This window comes from Microtus pennsylvanicus, chromosome X (genome assembly GCF_037038515.1).
Source record: "Microtus pennsylvanicus isolate mMicPen1 chromosome X, mMicPen1.hap1, whole genome shotgun sequence".
In the NCBI taxonomy this organism is placed as follows: Eukaryota; Metazoa; Chordata; class Mammalia; order Rodentia; family Cricetidae; genus Microtus; species Microtus pennsylvanicus.
Window position 1 is genome coordinate 85,328,941 of NC_134601.1, and position 19,503 is coordinate 85,348,443.

At 41.4% G+C, this 19,503-nt stretch overlaps 1 protein-coding gene and 1 long non-coding RNA gene across 5 annotated transcripts in view; one reads left to right on the forward strand and one right to left on the reverse strand.

Moving 5' to 3' along the window:
• The window catches only part of LOC142840195 (uncharacterized), a 251,734-nt gene that overhangs the window by 127,272 nt on the left and 104,959 nt on the right, over window positions 1-19,503 (reverse strand). The gene's annotated exons all lie outside the window — the stretch shown is intronic.
• The window catches only part of Hdac8 (histone deacetylase 8), a 220,088-nt gene that overhangs the window by 125,630 nt on the left and 74,955 nt on the right, over window positions 1-19,503 (forward strand). The window lies entirely within an intron of this gene.

Genomic DNA, 19,503 nt, shown 5'->3' on the forward strand with positions numbered 1-19,503 from the left:
AGTCTAGCCTCACAGTAATCCTAGAAGAAACATAATGTTCATTTTGTGTCTAGTGTGTGCCCAATGCTATATTGGAGCTTATATAAATTCCCACTCACAGGCTCTTCACAGCCAAGTGAAATGTGTTACCCAGACAACTATGAGGAAGCTGATACTAGCCTTCGCTACACTTGCCTGCTACTTCAGGAAGCTCTACAGGACACCTTTCTTATCAGCATGTTATAGAACACACATTCCATAAAACATGATTTTTTTTTAGTACAGACTAAAAACACAAAGGTCTTTCCATGTCAGTGTTTTTGGCCTTTTGGGTGGTCCTGGGCCCCTTCGAGAATCTCATGGCTCCTCTTCCCAGATAAGCACTTAAATACATATGGCTCTGATATGATTTCACAGCAAGTAATTTCCTAAGTCACATCAATAGAATCTTTGTTTAAAATGAACAGAAACCTGCTTGGAAGAACAGACTAAGTCTTAGTAAACAAGAATGTATGTTGGTATTTCAACCCCTGTTTATACTTCCAGGATGAGGAAACAGAAGCCTGCAGCCTTCAAGGAACTTGCCTTGAATCTCATAACTAGTTGCTATCAGAACTCAAATTCAGACCTGCCTGACTTCAAAAGGCCCTTCCCTCATGCTGTCTCTATTACCTTTTGCTCTGAGTTCAAGCTCTGTTCTCCCAGAGCTCTGGGGCCTCCCCACAGCACATCCTTCTGACTCTTCTGCCTCCATTTAAAAAAAAAAAACTACATCCACTGTGGATCCTCATTCTCCAGGCTTCATCTGACTCTCTTGCTTGGCTCTGCTCAACTTCCTCTCCCATTCTCATTGCTTACCTAATATTATTTATCAGGTACTATCTGCAGCGATTTATATGCATTAGATTTCTATTTAAATCTCAAGCAATTGATGTTTAGAGAGGTATAGGAAGTAACTTGCCAGTTGTCATTTAGCAGGGAAGTGGCAGAGCCCACAACACAGAAATTTATACAGATTGGGACCAGTTATGATTTCATCCCTGTGATATAATCTTTATCTTTGTGATTCTATTTTTCAAAATTTCCCTTGTGAGTTTTTTTAATGGTTCCTTAATGAAGTTCTTCACAATTCTCTCATTAGCCTATGGCCACCCTTTCCCACAGCACCCCGGATAATCATGTCCACTCTCGTGATTGTAATTACCTCCCGCACGCTCTCACTGTCCAGCTCTACACCCAGTCATGACCTATCTTGAATGGATTCCTTCGGGCGTCTTACTGGCACTAGTTCTTGGCATGAAAAAATGCTTTGCTTTTAAGTGCTCTTCCTTACATTCATTATATAGTCACATCATCCAGTTACCCAAACCAGAAACCATGGTGACAGTCTAGATTTCTCCCTCTCCTTTGCCCCCAGAATTCAATTAATCACCAAGTTGTGCGAATACAACCTCCTAAGCATTTCTTAAATCTTTTCCTCATCTTCATCCCTACTTCAAGTTCTTTCCCCTACTTCCCTGATATATTGCAACTGTCTCCAGCCAGCGGGACCTCTCTAAATCATCCTGAGTCATCTCACTGAAACACAGATCTGACCACGTCACTGCCCTTCCATGACTCAGCCTTGCTAACAGGTACAGTCACAGTTCTTTAACATGACATTTCAGATTTACTGTGGTTAAGAGCTAAACTGCTTGAATTGAATCTCCACTTTGATACTGTAAAACTCTGGGCAAGGTATCCAGTACCCCTGTCTCCACTCCCTAGCTGTGCTACAACTGTGAGGATTAAGACATCCATCTAAGACACCTAGCATGGTGCCTGACATTTACATGCTCGGTAATTGCCAGCTGCTGCCAATTTTACGTATCTAGTCTTATTTCCTATTCTTTTCTGTCTTCCAATCTGTGCTCGAGGGATAGTGTGCTGTTTGGAGTTTCCTAAGTGCATCAGCATGTCTCAGTGCTCTGAGCCTTTTGAGCTCCGTTCCCTTCATTTCCTTTGTTTTCGCACATTTTCCTGGCTAATACTCATTTCAGTCTTCAGCTCAGACATCATGTTTACAACATCTTTCCTGACCTCTAACCCACTCTCCAGCCCAAGTCAGACTAATTGGCTCTCTTCTGTGACTTTATAGTCTTTGTGCATGCTTCTGAGCATTTAACACAGCCAATTGAAGCTGTCGGCTTATATGTTTGTCTTTCCTGCTGGGCTGCAGGCTCTTTGAGCAAATGGTGGGTCTTTTAATCCTTTATATCCTCAATAGGTGCCACAGTTCCTGTATACAGTAGGTGCTCCATCAATCTGTTGAACTGAATGGCTTCCCATTTCACTGGGTAACGAGTTAGGTAGTCATTGGGTAACTAGTTATGCAGTCACAATTGAGGTTCACTGGACCAAGGAAGGAATACCTCTCTCCTGTTTAGTAACCCAAATCCTTCTTGCCCACTTCAATACATCACTCCACTATCCTTTGAACTGCTTAAGTTAAAAACTCTTCCGTCAACATCTGCAAAAGTCATCAACACATATGTCAATTCTGGAACTAAATTATACAATTTTCCCAGCCTCACTGCCATCAACATTATTTGTCAATTGGCACCACCCTCCCACCTGGTCCCCACACTTCTATTCGTTTGCCTTGGTAGCCCCATCCAACTCCATACAACAAGCAGTTTTAATATGTAGATTAAATCAAGGAGAATTGGAAAGAGAGCATGGGAGAGTTTGGAGGGGGGAAAGGGAAGGAAAAATGACATAATTATAACCTCAAAAAGGTCAACTATGAATCCTGTTAAAAGCCTTCAGTGGCTTCCCAGTCTATTATGAATGAGATTCAACTCTTTGCCATGGCCTACAGTCCCCCAGCATCTAGGGGAACCTCATATCTCCAGTCCCTCACCTGCCTGCCTGCCTGCCCCAGCCACTATGGTCTTTCTTGTATATCCAGAATAACCAAACTCTTTTCAGCATCAGATTCTGTGGCCATGACTGCGGTACTAGCTCCTAAATCTCATTCCTGTGATGAAATGCCTGACAAAAGCCAAAGGAAGGAAGGAGGGAGGGAGGGAGGGAGGGAGGGAGGGAGGGAGGGAGGGAGGGAAGGAAGGAAGGAAGGAAGGAAGGAAGGAAGGAAGGAAGGAAGGAAGGAAGGAAGGAAGGAAGGGCATATATGTTTAATACATCTTGGTATTTAATACATCTTGGATACAGCCCATCTTGGTGAAGGCATGGCAGCAGAAGCATGAGGTAGATGCTCATACTGCCTCCACAGTCAGGCAGCAGAGAGAGGAATGCTGGTGCTGAAATCTTTTCCTTTCACTCGGTCTGAGATGGCGCTGCCACATTCAGAATGGATCTTTACTGTCAATTGAATCTTTTTAGGTTTATGTCCTAAAGGTATGTCCATGGTGATTCTAAATCTGGTCAATTTGACAATTAAGATAACCCACCACAATTGGCTAATCTACTTAAATTATGTGCCTTATAGGTTTTTTGGTGGTGGTGGCGGTGGGAGTTTTGTTGTTGTTTGTTGTTTTTTGTGTGTGTGCATGTTTAAACCCGGTTAACTTGTTCTCAGCCTTTAAGTTCTATCCTTAAATGTCACATTTTCAGTCCTACCCTAGTCTCCCAATCGAAATCTCTGTTAGTGTGTACTCATTATGTCTTCATGACATTTACTGCAGTCCAGAATTTTTTAAAATTACACGTTTTTATTAATTTTATCTTATTTACATGTGGGTGTGTGTGCGCGCGAATGTGCATGCGCGCATGTGTTGAAGGGTTGATTTCAGATGTGGACTGGACCTGCCCTTCTACCGTGTATGTCTCTGGGATTGAATTTAGCTAGTCAGGCATGACAGCAAGCACTTTTACCTGCGTAGGCATCTTGCTGGCACCCAAAATTTCTTCAGATTCTTTTCCCCTTGTTATTTAGTATGCTTTTCTTACTGCATTTCAACTTCCTCAATGTGGGTACCACATCCACATGTCTATCAGTATAGCCCTGGGACCTGTCACAGTGTTCAGCATTCTATAGTCATTGAGTGACTGAATGGATTTTGAAGTCAGTTGAGTAGGGCAATCTACATCCAATTTCCTTTGTTGTTTTAGGTAATAAAACTTTACATATTTATCTAGCAATTTAATTGAGATTTTTCCTACCACGCTCAGTGTAGCTAAACTTTATGGGAGATTTTAGTCAAGAAAAAGACAGTTTAAGAAAGTCTGGTATTTAGGCTTCTGAATGGTCAACAGAGGGCAGCTGCTCTGTCCCTCAACAACTGGCAGTGTCTGGACATATTCTCAGTTGTCAAATCAGAAAGGAAAACGAAGAGAATGTGCTACTGGTCTTTAGTGTGTAGATGTTCAGCATCCTCACCACCAGAAATGCCAATAGTACTGGACGGAAAAAAACAAAAAAGAAATATGACTACCAGCTACTGCTACATGATCATGCTTCAAGAGCCATTGTCCCCTTCTCTCCCACTCAGCACTTACTGAACACCTAATATGAAAATTTCTCTTCTAGGAACACTGAAATCAAGGCCATTTGACCTCTTTTCATGACCTCATGAAACAAAAGAACACAAAAATCTAAGTTCTGCTGTAAAGTCCATAGATGAGCTCCCTTCACAGTGCCAAGTACAATACTAGTGGTGCTGCGAGAGCCTGGCGGTGATGGCTGAGAGGAGTGAGGGAAGGCTTCGCCGTTATGCTATTCACACCCCAGTTTTTAGTTTCTAGTGTTGCGAGAAAGTAGCAGGAAATAGGGAGATGCCATTTTAAGGGAAAACGGCAGACACTCCAGCTTTTATTTTCCTAGTCAGTATCCCAGGGGTGTGATGTTCAAGAGAAGGTGTTTGTCGTAGGGAAAATGACTTCTACAGGTTTGTTAACTGAATGAAGTAAGAGGTATTTTAGGTGGGTGAGAGGAATGGAAAGAGTCAAGAGTTCAAGGTCAGAGAGGGAGGTGAGATCCAGAGCCCAGGTTAATTGTCTACAATAACCTTTTCTCTAAAATCAGGAGAAAGGAAGGATAGAAAGCTAAAATGGATTATTTCTATCAGAAGGAAAGTAATCGACTTCTCAAATTGTAATCTGTATGCATTTTCTTGGCTTTTATAGAATGTTTCCTTAGTGTTTCCCAGAAATGAGTGTCATCTGTCCGGGCGGTGGTGGTACACACCATTATTTTCAGCACTTGGAAGGCAGAGACAGGTGATTCTCTTTGTGTTCAAGGTCAGCCTAGTCTACAGAGCTAGTTCCAGGACAGCCAGAACTGTTACACAGAAAAGTCCTGTTTTGAAAAAAATCAGCAATAAGAAAATGAGTGCAGTCTGGAGAGCCGATTCCTCCAGTTGATGATGCTGACAACTTAGCAAGATGGAAGCAGCAGTGATAACAACCTCCAAGCCCTCAGCTGGGTACCTGGACAAAGGGACTGACTGCTGTAGCCGGTGACTGATGGAGAAGCAACTGCCCTGCGCTTGCTTTCATCGTCAGAGCTAACCTCGTTCCTAGATAAGTCTCCTTTCCCATTCCAGTCTTCCCATTCATGCCCCCAGAAAGTGATTTTCCAACCCAAATTTTACCCACGCAGAATAGGAGAATTGGCAGTCCATGCTTCAAAAGACCCAAAAGTGTTTGGCAGTATCATGCTCTATTCTGACCTTTAGGGCAGGCAAGCATCCCCCCTTTTTAGGACAATATCCCGCGGTTACTTCTCAGGAGTATGCACTTCCATGAAAGACAACTTCTAAAATGAAGCTTCCTGCCTTGGTCTAGAGAACCAGCTTCCTCGCAATTAGTACCATAGCAGGGGACAAATTCAAACCCTGGAAGCTTACCAGAGGCTCACTTCTTTACATTACACCATTTAGTAAAATCCCAAGAATTGGTTGAAAAACATGTTAGAGAATTTCTCTTGTCTGCCAGTTAACTTCTTCTGCTCTAAGTAGATGCCAGGGAACAAAATTTCAATATCAATTGAAAGCAGACTCCTCCATATAACTATTAATTAAAAAATAGCCAGGTAGGCATGGTATCACATGCCTATATCCCAGCAAGCACTGGGGAAACTGAGGCAGGATTGTGAGTTTGAAGCCATCTGTGACTGTGTCATGAGACCCTAAATCAAACGTCAGTCCTGTAAACTTTGCATCTCCAGGAAAGAGATTCCCAGAGAGGAAGAATATCCCTTTAAGAAGATGGGATTCTTCTAAGGTGAAAAGAAGTATGTCTCCTTAGAGAAGTCCAGCAGAATAAGGACATGCGAAAATGAGGAAACCCTGTCTCTTTAAAGGGAATTAGCAGACCTCACTGGAGAAAGGAGAAAGAGCATTTATTGAGCACCTACTGTGTATATGTTACTTTGCCAGATGCCTTCATGGGCCTTCATTCATTTAACCCTCCTTATAACAACCTGAGTTCCCCATCTGTAAAAGAAAGAATCCCTAGTTCCCTCGTGGTCCAGCAGCTACTGAGCGAGTGCTAGATGGGAATGAGAGAAACTCAGCAAAGCTATGTGAAAAGAACAGAAGGCTTCTGCTGCACTCATTTTGCAACTAGCATGTTGACTGCACTTGCGGCTCATTGTATCCGTGGGCAGCCCTTTTTTTATGCTACCAGTGACTGCAGAACCCACGTTTCCCTCTTGCTCTGGCTTCCCCCCTCAGTCACTCAACTCCTGAGAGGCACTCTCCCAGAGCACCCACTTCCTCAGCTCCTAGGCACCAACCTTATAGTTTTTTCTCCTCATTTCCTGGTTCATTAGTTCAACCAACAATCATTCATTAAATGATTGCAATGTGTCAGGTTTCTTCCAGGCACTATAAAACACCGGGAATATTCAGAATGGGGGAAGGGAGACATAGAACTATAGTTTCAATCTTAACACAGAGGCAGTGACAGACCTGAGTTTTGGCAGCCTGAATTTATGAAGTTGTACAGCCAGAGACAGGGGAATATATTAAAAATTTTTTAAATGTGAACATAAAATTAAATACAAGTGGGTATTTAGGATGATAATATGAAAGCTCTAAAAAAAGCTCTTAAAAAGCTGAAAGTTACTATAAATACCACAAAATCCAAAACAATTCTAACATTTTATTAACGACATGTATGGTTCATCTATGCTACTTTTTCCTCCTGTTTTGTCTGTATATGCTCTAATCACCTCTACAACTGACAATAATTTTGTGATCTTGTATATATAAAGAATAGCATCCCAGCACTTGGAAGGTAGGGCAGGGGGATTAGGAGTTCAAGGCTAGCCTTGGCTACATAGTGAGTTTGAGAGCGGCCTGGACCACATGGGAATGATCACAAAACAAATCATGAATGGCTAGTTGAATGAAGCCCTACATCAGATGGCTTTTCTGCTGCCGTAACAGAATATCATAAATGAGGTCACTTATAAATAATATAATTTGGCTTACAGTTTGAAGGCTGAAGAGTCCAGCACCATGATCCCATCATCTGGCAAGACTCTTTGCTTTGTGATTCATGATAACGTGGCAGAAGGACAAGTGGACATAAGAAGACAAAAATTAGGCTAAATTCATCCTTTTTTATCATGAACCCCCTCCAATTCTAACTAGCACACTGACACAGTAATGTTACAATCCTTTAACAATGAACCCCCTCTCAATACTGTTAAAATTAAAGTACAGGATATTTAAACCATAGCAACTCCCCACCATGTGTGTGCTAGTCAGTTTTGTATTGTTTTGACAAAACACCTGGGTGGGGTAAGCAACTTAAAGGGGGAAAGATACATTTGGCTCATCATTTTAAAGGGTTCAATTAAAGAGCTAAAGAATAATTATAATTCTATATCTAACAAAGACATAAAAACAATTATAAATCTGTTATTGTGCATACAGTGTATAGACTGTGAACAGCATTATCTTGCATAAGTGGATGGAAGTAAGCAAGAACAAAGTTGGTCTCAAAGCTAGACTATAACACATTGGGGATATTAAGTGTAATACTCATGGTACATACTAAAATGTACAAAATTTACCAAAATGATTTTCTGTGAATAATCAACTATTAAAACTGTAATGGAAAAGATGAGAGCTAAAACTAGGTAGAAGATACAGAAAAAACAAGTCCTTCCTAATCAGCAAACAAAATTAATATAAGTAGAATAAAGTGTCCAATCAAAAGACAGAAATTTGAAGAATAAATTTTTGTTTAAAAGTTAAATAATAATGGGTGTGATGGTATACACATTTAATCACAGCAGACAGGAGGCACAGGCAGTTGGAGCTCTGTGAGTTCAAGGCCAGCCTGATCTTATAGCAACTTCAAGGCCAGCCAGGCATTTATAGTGAGACCCACTCTCAAAAAGAAAAAAGAAGTCTAAATATATGTTGCTTATGAAACAACCACTTCTAAATTCAATGATGAATTTAGTTTAAAGTGACAAAGAAGAGAAAGGTATTTCATACAAATGGTAACCTAGAAGAGGTAATGTCAGACAAATAGACTTCTACATCAAAAATTGTTAGGAAAAAGACATTACATACTAATAAAGAGGTCAATTCATTGAGAAGATGTAACAGTTATATATACCAAACAAGAGCGCCCTAATATATATAAAGTAAACGGTGGTACAATTGGAGAGTAGTAGTTCTATAATGCTTGAAAACTTCAATCCATGAGTTCAATAATGGAGAAATCATAAAGATAGCAGAGAACTGTAACATTCTCCACAATAGACCATGTGTTAGGTCAAACCAAGTACTGATACATTTTAAAAGATTTCAGCTCAGGAACAGAGGGTGTGGCTTAGTGACAGAGTGCCTGTCAAGCATGTATGAAGCCTTGGCTGTGGGAAGGAAGGATCAGGAGTTGCCACCACGTACAGAATACCATGGAATTAAACTGTTAAAGGCCTTTTAAAATCAACAACTGAAGGAAAAGAGAAAAATCTTACAAATTTCTTTAAATTACACACTACATTTTTTAAACAACCAATGGGTGCATCTTATTGATTTGAGCATTGTTCTTGCAGAATTTCAAAACTGATGGTACATTATGCTTGTGTTTTTATTTGTCCCAGGATATTTTCCAATTTCCAAATAGGAATGTACCAGCAGTTTTGAAATTCTGCAAGAACAATGTTCAAATCAATAATCTGCCTGATTTTGCACTAGAAAAACTAGAAAAGGAAAACTAAATCCAAAGTTAACCAAAGGGAAAAAAGATTAGAATGGAGGTAAATGCAATAGAGACTAAAGAAAAAAATAGTAAAACAAAAATTTATGTCTTTGAAAAAAAGATCTTCTGGCTAGTATGACATAATAAATATGCAAATAGCTATAATCAGAAGTTGTTGCTCTGGGGTGGAAGAGCTGACTCATTGGTAAAGAACCTTTGCAGCTCTTAGGGGATCGGAGTTCAGGTCTTAGCACCCACATCAGGAGCCCCACAGCCACCTGGAAATGCAGTTTCAGGGGATATGGTGTCCTCCTTCAGCCTCCATTCATGTGTACATACCCATATTCAGACACACAGATACATCCAAACAAATAAATAACTAAAGCTATCTTTTTGATAGTTATTGATCTCACCCAAATGGACAGTATTAAGATAAAATACTGTTAACAGTTGTAAGCTAACAAATTGGATACCTCGAATGAAATGGACAAATATCTAGACAAACAAATTACCTCATGAGATATATAAATTTTATTTTACGCAAGAATAAAATGCACTCCTAGTGTATGTTTATTACCTTTCTCATAACTGTGAGCGGAAATCTGACAGAGACCAGCTTACAGACGGGAGGATTTATTGTGCTTCACAGTCTGTAACAGGGAAGTTGTGCCAGGTTGGAGCAGATCATGACTGGCAGCAAGAGGGTGGGGTGACTGTTTAAATGTGAGCAGTCAGGAAACAGTGCTCTGACAGGCACCAAGCCATAACACACACCCTCTGGTGACCCATTTTTTTCTAACTAGGGACTACCTCCTAAATGTTCCAGGCAGGTGGATCTCTATGAGTTCAAGGCCAGCCTGATTAAATAGTGATTTTCAGGAAACCAGGGCTACATAGTGAGACCATATCTGGAATAAATCATAACACAAATGCTTAAACACCAATTTTATAGATCATTATTCACAATCGTCAAAACCTAGAAACAACTATCAAGAGATGAGCAGATAAAGGAAATGTGATAGTAGCATGGAATTAAATATTATCTCAACACTAAAAGGAAATAAGTTTGATGTACTATAACACAGATAAACCTTAAATACATAACATTAAATAAAGCAAAGGCAGCAAGCACAAAACTCCAAATAATGTGTGGCTCCACCTGTATGTCTTATCTGCAGCAGACAAATTCATGAAAATAAAATGGAGATTGGAGATTGGCAGCAGCCAGGGAACGGGTGCATTATACAGGATAGTTCTTAATGGATACAACACTTCTTTGGGAAGTGGTGGGCGAACCCAATAAATAAATAGGAATGATGTTTGCACAGCATTAGAAATGTGAGACATACACTTCTGATGGTTACAGTGACATACTTTATGCTTTATGTATTTTAGCAAAATAATAGAAAAATGACCAAATCTTTTCAAATGAAGTATATCATGATTCATCAAACAAAACCCGCCAATTATAAAGAACAAAATCAAATAGGGTGTATTCTCTAGGCAAAATGAAATCAATCAGAAAATCAATGAGGAAAAGGAATGGTCTTTAAATACTAACAAACCAAAGAATATACTGCTAAATAGTCCGTGGGGCAAAGAGATTTTTGAAGTAGATTAAACTGAATTAAAATAAAAATACCCTATGTCAAAATTCGTAAAATACAGCTGAAGCGATGCTGAGCAATTTATAAAATTAGATCTTTTATTGAAAAGAGGATAGTCTGGTCAATAATTTTAAGCAGCATCCTTAACAAACTGGAAAAGAAGATCAAATAAACCTGACACAAATAGGAGGAATTAAATCATATGGAGAAGAAATAAATGAAACTGAAAACAATAAGAATAATAAGGAGTATAAACTTGGTGAAATCAAAATGCTTCCCTGGAAAAAAAATCCATTAAATTGATAAATCTGGAGTGAGGCTGATGAAGAAAAAGCAGAAGACACAAATTAGCCACATCAGGAATGAAAAAGGTTACCACCCTGCAGACACCAAAACACTGTCAACATGGCCAGCTACTCTGCATGCACGCACCTGGCAACTTAGATGAAATGGACTACATCTTCACAAAACATAAACTACCATAATTCACCGAATTGGAAACAATTTCAACATCTCTATTGCTTAAAGACAGAACTTATAACTTTCTCATCCCCCAAGGAAGCAAGCCTTCAAGCCTAGATGTTCTCACTGGAGAATGTTACCAAACATTTAAAGAAGAATTCACACCAATTCTACCCAGTCTTCCAGGAAATAGAGGAAACACCTTCCAACTTTATTAAGACGCTATTATCCTGACACCTAGACCAGACAAAGATAGCATAGAGAAAGGAAAAGAGACTCCATCCCTGCTCTCAGCCCTGCAGATCTGAAAGACACAGCAGGCTGCATCTCGGGAGCACACCAAACAGAAAGGAAAATAACTCTCTGTTTGTAACTGACAGGATTGTGTACATAGAACATTTCAAGTAATCTACGAAAACCTCCTGGAACTAATAAATGAGTTCATCAACGTTGCGGCTTACTTCAGTATACAAAAATCAATTCTGACTCTGCACGATAGCGCTCGCCTGTAGACCCAGCACCTGTGAAACGGGAACAAGAGAATTGCTTGAGCCCACCGAGTTTATAGGCAGTGTGGATAACGCAGTAGGGCCTGTCTAGAGAAATGCTCTTAATTAGCTCTACGTATGAAGATGGGTTTATGTCCTATCCGAAATTTTAAAGAGTTTTCATTTTACAGTCAGTTTGGGGAGGGTTTTTTTTTATTTTGTATTTAGGGTTCTATGTTTATTTGTTTTGAGACAGGGTATCACAAGGTGGGCCACACTAGCTTAGAACTCACTATATAGCCCCAAGCTGGTCATGAACTCCCAATTCTCCTGCCTCCTCCTCAGTGCTGGGATTGCAGCCCTGTGCTACTGGATCTGTTAGCAGTAGGCATGACCCTCAGCGAACAGGTACTAGATTTGTCTGCTGAAAGCCCAACTGGGATGATTTAGAAGAATCAATGACTCTAGCTCCATGGAGAGATGTGGTGTTCATAAATTGGAACTCAGTGTACGAAAGAAGCCCAGTCTCCAATTTTCTGTATGGATTTAGCACAGCTGCTGACAAAATTCTCACATGACTGTTTGAAGATATAGACAAAATTATAGTAAAACTCATTTGGAAAAACAAAGGAGCTGGAGTAGCTGAAACATTTTCTTAAATAAGGATAAAGTGGGAGAAATCACTTTACCAATTTTGAGACAATAGGTAACTACAGTAATGAAGGATGTATGGTATTCAAGGAAATAGACACATTAAAGGAACCGAATAAAGATCCCAGAAATAGACCCACAATAAATATAACTAAACTGGATTTTGACAAAGGTCCAAAAGCAGTTCAGTGAAGGAAACCTTTTTAGTTGAGAGCACTGGAGGAGTTAGCTATCTATCCACAAATTCGTAAAAGAAACAAACAGATGTTTGTAATGCTGCTGCTTCTGCTTTTCTATAGATTTGAAGGTCTTCCAAATTAAAAAAAAAATGAGGGAAAGAAACATAAATATATTTTAATTGCATTAATTTGCAGGACAGGATATACTTGGCAAGTAATCAATCAAATAATAGTCTTATCTCTTCTTGGGGCATTTCTTTCCCAGGCTCAAGAAAGCCAGGCAACTTAAGTTATTGGATGGTCATGGACTTAGAATTGAAGGAAACAGAATGACAAATGCACGCACAAAAGCAGACTTCCGCTTCTTACCTGAGTCTGCTTGCTTAGGGAGCACCATATGCATGGTTACCTGGTCCGCCTGGCTCTGTTTACTGTCGAGCCACTGCTATGATGGAGAGAGAGAGAGAAGTGGACTTCCCTCCCTCATCCTTGCCTGCCCTTCTGTCCAGTTGTGGATAGGAGGGCCTGAACAAACAGTGACATATGTTAGCTATCTGTTTTTCAAATAATTTGTCCCCCATCCCCTCCCCGTGACATGCTTTCCTTTAGCAGTTTCCAGTGAGCCAATTGGATTACAGCTTCTCCAAGTCTAGGCTGGTCCTGCAGGCCCACCTTGATCGCTGGGATTACCTATGGGCATTTCCTAAGGTCTGTCAGCAACATATTTACAGCCAAAGCTTGGTGGGTTTTTTCACACCCACAGTCATTCTAGGGCTAGCTCCAGATTCTGAAGTCCCTCTGCAGCACCATCCACTCTGACTACCTTTGTTTTCTTAGTTTGTTCTATTTTGCCATGACCCTGTCATAGACGGTCGTTTTGTTCCTAACATCCTCAGAATATCATTGCTTCTTTGTGTCATTGGCACTGCTCTGCAAATGTATTTTGCAAGCAGTGTGAGCTAAAGACGGTATAATAGATAAAATGATAAAATTAGATAATTTATATAAATGTACTTTGAAAGTTAAAAGCACCGAACAAATGTAAGGGACTAGTTTTGCCGTGATGTAGTAGGTAAAGCCAGCAACTGCTTCCGGCCGGTCTTCGTAGGAGACCAGCACCAGAAGATCCTCAGGCTCATCGTTTTTATTAGGTTTAGGGTTTTCTGTTTCGTTTTGTGTGTGTTTGTAGTGTGTGTATATGTATGTGTACGAGTGTGTGTGTTCATGTGCACTCATGTGCATGAGTGCAAGTATCCACAGAGACTAGAACCTCCATTTCCTCTGGAGCTGGAGTTACAGGTAGTTGTGAGCCACGCTATGTGGCTTCTGGGAACCAAACTCAGGTCTTCCATAAGACCGGAATGAGCTCCATAGCACTAAGCTATCTGTCTCTAGAGCTCCCTGCTCTGTGGTTTTGCTGCCACGCATTTCTCTCCCATTCTCTGTCTTAATATGAGATGAGGAGTCTCTGGGGAGCAAATACTCCCACATACTGCCACAACCTATTTAAAGCAGACCTCAAAGTGGCTATTTATAGTTGGCGATATATGCAAGACCAGACCCTTATCACTTGCATAAGGCCTTTCTAGATGATAGGAGGTCTTCCCATTCAAGAAACCAGTTACAGACTCAGAAGCTGTTTGGTGAACACGTAATTCAAGCAAAGAAATTGGATAGTCACAATAGATTTTTTAAAAAAAAATCAAATGTAGGTACCTGATACATCGTCCTCCTTAGTGTTTGGAACAGTCCTACCTAGAGATGTGCAGAGTCATCATCTGGAAATACACATGGCTTTCCATGGTCATCCTAGAAACATGCTGACATGTATCCTCTCCTGCGCCTAGCTCACTTTACTGCTCGTCTTAAGCATCACGTCATGTTGTCCTTTCCTACGCTGTAGTATGTCTTCTGCTCAGTAACAATTTCCTGGTGTCATTTCTGGACACCTTCACATCTCCACTTCCCAGTAGACATGCAGGATGCTGTTCCCTGCTTCCAAGTCCACCCACACCTCAGTCGGTCAGCATTTTCACTCACCTTCCCCATCACATGAGTAGTTCAGGGATCTCCATCACCAAAGGCTGCTCTGTTGTTCTCACGCAGAAGTGTGGCTGCTGCCCAGAGGCAGAAAGAAATAGCTGCAAATCTGAACCCAGGCAGCACCAGTTGTTTTTGTGAACAAGAAATCTAAGCCAGTAATTTTCAAAGACGGAACACTAAAGCTTAGGAAAATAAATGATTCAATAGGATCGCATTTGTAAAGTACTTGGCACATAGTAGGCCTGCAGCAACCATTTGTAAAAAGAAGAAACCAACTGTCCAAGGTCTCCCAAATGGTAAATGGCAAAGCCAAAACCCCCAAGCCCACTTGTCTCCCCTTAAACACAGTGCCTCAAAGGTCATCTCAGATATTTTGCTTTCGTCCTTTGCTTTATGAAGTATTTTGTGAGGAAGAACAGCAGGGACTGTCTGTGCTCTTCTTTCATTGTGGACTGGAACTTGTTGACTTCAAGGTCAGAGTAAATTTCCTTGAAGCTTTTCCTAAACCCCTGCCTGGGAGGCCTTTGTTTGATTAAATTCTGCCTTTTATTTTCATCTGTGCATCCTTATCTCCTTTTTCTGACTTCTTGAATGCAAACTGTTGAAGTGTGAACTTGTTCATCTTTCTGTCGGCCACAGTCAGCGCCAGCATAGAGCCTAGCACACAGTAATGCTTGGCGAATTTCTGGGGACCGAAGCTGAATTCCTCAGTCCCTAACTACTGCAGTGTTTGCACTTCGTCTGGCAACTGGCTGCAATCCTATATGAATTTCTTATACCACAAGCCAAGGGAAACTAGGCTTGCTAGTCTCAAAATGCAATGGAACTAACTCTTCCAACAACTCCATCTTCCTCTTCCTTCACTACTCTCTACTTCCATTACTGCTTTCATTTATTTATTCATCCAGACTCATTTGGTGACATATGGATACTAAAAATGCCACAGTCAAAACGCTGTCACTGCCTTACAGAATTCGTTAATCTCTGGTTGGAGATGGCCCCCCAAAACAGCCTTAAAATCAGTGTGGCACACATACCTGTAACCCCAGCACTCAGGGAGATCAGAAGTTCAAGGCCATCTCAGCTACAAAGTAAGTTATAGCCCAACACGTACTAGATGAGACCCTGTTTAAAACAACAAAAAGGAACTAGTGCCGGGTGGTGTTGGCACATGCCTTTAATCCCAGCAGATTAAAGTCAGAGGCGGGCAGATCTCTGAGTTCGAGGCCAGCCTGGTCTACAAGAGCTAGTTCCAGAATAGGCTCCAAAGCTACAGAGAAACCCTGTCTCGGGAAAAAAAAAAGAAACTTGTAAATCTACTAGAAATTTTACAGTCAACACACAATTAACTAGTTCCACATTGCGATACGTGCTAATAAGGAAATTGACAGATGATACAGAGGTTAAGAAGGATCTCTGGGACAGTCAAGGAGAGGCCTGAAGTATGAAAGATGGGAAGGATCCCAGCAAAGCTAAATTCCAGTCAGTGTGTGAAAAGAGCTGGCACACTCCCGGAAAGGGAAAGATGCTCATGCGCATCTTTAAGGAGAATGGGTGGGATGAGCTCAAGAAGACAGGAGCCTCAACAAGTGCAGGCCACTTTGGATGGACGGATGAGCAGCAATCTGACTTCAACTACACTGGAAACCAAGGACTTTTTTAGCAGAGTAGTCAGATGGCAACAATGTGGATACATTCTGAACAGTGTGCCATTAGGTGAGTTGATGGCTGAAAACACTTCATAGAAGGTGCTTATACAAATACATGGTTAGTTTAAGTCAAACACTCCATATGGCCTCCTAATGCAATTGACAGGTTCAATAGATATGAGACAGATGAAGCTTCTGCTGCCTCTGCTTTTGTTGTCCTTTTGTTTTGCTTTGATTTTGCTCATGTGGTTTTGAAACAAGGACTTGCTGTATAACCATAGCTTGTCTGGTACTCACGATGTAGCCCAGCCTGGCCTCAAACTTCCAATTATCATCCTATCTGAGCCACTGAATGCCACCACACCCTGCTAGCATACTGTTTTACAGGGCTTTTAAAAACTAATTAAGTCAATTTTATTCCAAAATATAGTCACAGTGAGGGTGCTTGCTGTCAAGCCTGATGATGCCTTGAGTTCAGTCTCCGGGACCCACATAGTGGAAAGAGAGATCTGACTCCCAAAGGTTGTCCTCTGACTGCTAGGTGCACCCCGTTGCACATTATGCACACACAGAAATGAATAAATGTAAAAAAAAAACAAATACATTATTATCATTTAAATATTGGTAGCATTTGTAATTGTGTGTGCTATGCTTTTATATGACTGGTAGCTCAGGGCGATGTGTTTTCCACAACGTGACAGCTACAGGGTCACTGGTCAATAGGAAGTTTCCAGTTCCGTTTTTTGTCTGTGTTCATGTGTGTGTTTGTGTGTGCAGGTATGTGCACATGCGTACTCATGCATGTGGAGGGCAGAGGTCATTGTTAGGCATCTTCATCCATCATTATCTACCTTATTTTTTGAGACCAGGTCTCTGATTTGAACCTGGAGATCAATGATTCTGCCAGGCCAGCTGTCTAGTGAGCTGCAGGGATCTGCCTCTCCTCATTTCCCCACGGCTGGAACTCCAGGCCTGTGCTAGCCACCACATCCTGCCTTAACATGGATGTGGAGATGCAAATTCACATTGTTGTGCTTATGCAAGCTCTTTAACAATTGAGTCAGCCCCAGTTCCCCTTAATTTTCTTTCTTTTTTATTCTGGAGTTGAACCCAGGACCGTGTGCATGCCTAGCAAATGACTTACACTTGACTATATATCTCCAGCCCAGTTCCACTGTAACCTTACAGTACAATGACTGTTATTCAGAGAGAGAGAGAGAAAGAGAGAGAGAGAGAGAGAGAGAGAGAGAGAGAAGAGGGTAGAGGAGAGGGGAAGGGAAGGGAGGGGAGGGGAGAGGAGAGGAGAGGAGAGGAGAGGAGAGGAGAGGAGAGGAGAGGAGAGGAGAGGAGAGGAGAGGAGAGGAGAGGAGAGGAGAGACAGGGGAGACAGGGAGGCAGAGAAACTATAACAGACCAAAGAAGCATTATGCAGCACAGGGGTATACTCATATTGACATTTTTAAGATGATACCAATTGTCATTCAGATTGCATGGAATAAAAGTGATGCAAAATTCAGTACAGTGACCCAGGTGACAAGCCATGAGGGGCTAGGCTAGGGTGATAGAAATAGAGGCAGGGAAAGCAGCTCAGGAGGCATTGGGAAAATGGACAGATTTCTTGATCATTTGCATGGGTGGCCTCTTTGTATTCTTGCTTAGGAAATTTGACCCTGTGCAGCAAGAATGACAAAAAAAATCATTTTGGTTTGGTTTACTTGGTTTTTTTATTTATGTTTTTGAGATTAGGCTCTCACTATGAACCTCTGGTAAGCCTTGAACACACTATGTAGACTAGGGCTAGTTTGTAGCAGTTCCGACCCTGCCTCCCAAGAGATGGGATTGCAGGTGTGCACCAGCATTCCCGCTGACAAAAGATAACGTGTGTGCCACAACTGACCCTTGATTTCCCAGCCAGTGGTCTCCTTCTTCTCCACATCTACTCTACTTTTGGCAACTTTGTTGCCTCTGTGGCTTCTTCCATACAGAATCACTCACCAGGTCCAACCCCTTCATTTCTCTCCTGTACTGCTTTGTTCTGCCATGTCCAGCATGGCTTTAGGTTATTGCAGCTCTCTGCTAGCCTGCCTGGTCTCTCCTTGTAGCCTCGCAGCATAGGCCGTCTGTAATGGCATTTCCACTGTGCCTCCACTAACTCCAGCAAGTCCCTGCCCATTTGAATGGGACCCCGAACTTGCTGCAGCGGCTTCACGGTGCTTCCTCTGCTCAGTTTGCCTAGCCCTTCTTGTCCGCTCTTGTCTCCCACTTTAGTAGAGTTCACACCTTTAGTTCCAAGCTTCTCCGCAGCTCTCGACCCACTAGACTAGCCATCCCGAGCACGAAATTCTGTCTTTTGCTTCGCAAAACTTGTTAAATAACGAAAAACTTAACAAATCCCAGAAATATTGATCAAGAAAAATAGAAAACATAGATACTGGCACAACCACCAAAATTCAATCAGAAACAGCACATGGTGCCATGCACCCAGAGTCCCAGTGCTTAGGAGATGGAGACTGGAGGATCAAGGTGTGCAAGGTCAGCTTTAGCTATTAGCAATTTTGAGACCTGGGCTTTTTTCCCCCTCAAAAATAGAAAGTTCTGTCAGTAATTTAAACTATTTTACAAGGAAAGAAGAGTATGTGTAGATAGTTTAACCAAACAGTCAAAGATGAATTAATTCCAGTCTTAGAAAAGTTCTTGCAAATAGAAAGAAATGGAGCCCCACCCAGCTCACTCGATGGAATTACTATACTCCTCAGACCCAAACCACACAAAGGCATCATTGGAGTGTGCCCTCCTTGAGGGACAGAGAAGGAGGCGAGTGTCTGAGCAGAATGAATAACAGAAAGAATAGCAGGTGATGAGGTTTTACCAAGTCAGAACTATAGGGCTGTTAAGGAACCTGTGAATGAATTTGACGGGACTGAAGAGAAAACCATGCTCTCTCTGGCTACTGCTGAAGAATAGTCATTGGAAGGACAAAAGCAAAAGCAGAGAGACTGGTGAAGAGGCTCTTTCAAGCTCTGTTCACCACATCTACTGTGAAAATGAAGCCGTTCTCAGCAGTCAGACTGCCGACGTTCCAGGAAATGTTGAGAGAGCTCGAACGGGAGGTGCAATTATTATGAAGGGCCCCAAAGGAACCCTCTAGAGGGACTAGAGTCACAGCAATGCGAATCTGCATTTCCTTGTAAAGAAAAAAAGAGACTGTTGGTTGACAAATGGTGAGGAAACAAAGAGACTGGCTTCTACATGGATTATCTGTAGTCATATTTAGAAC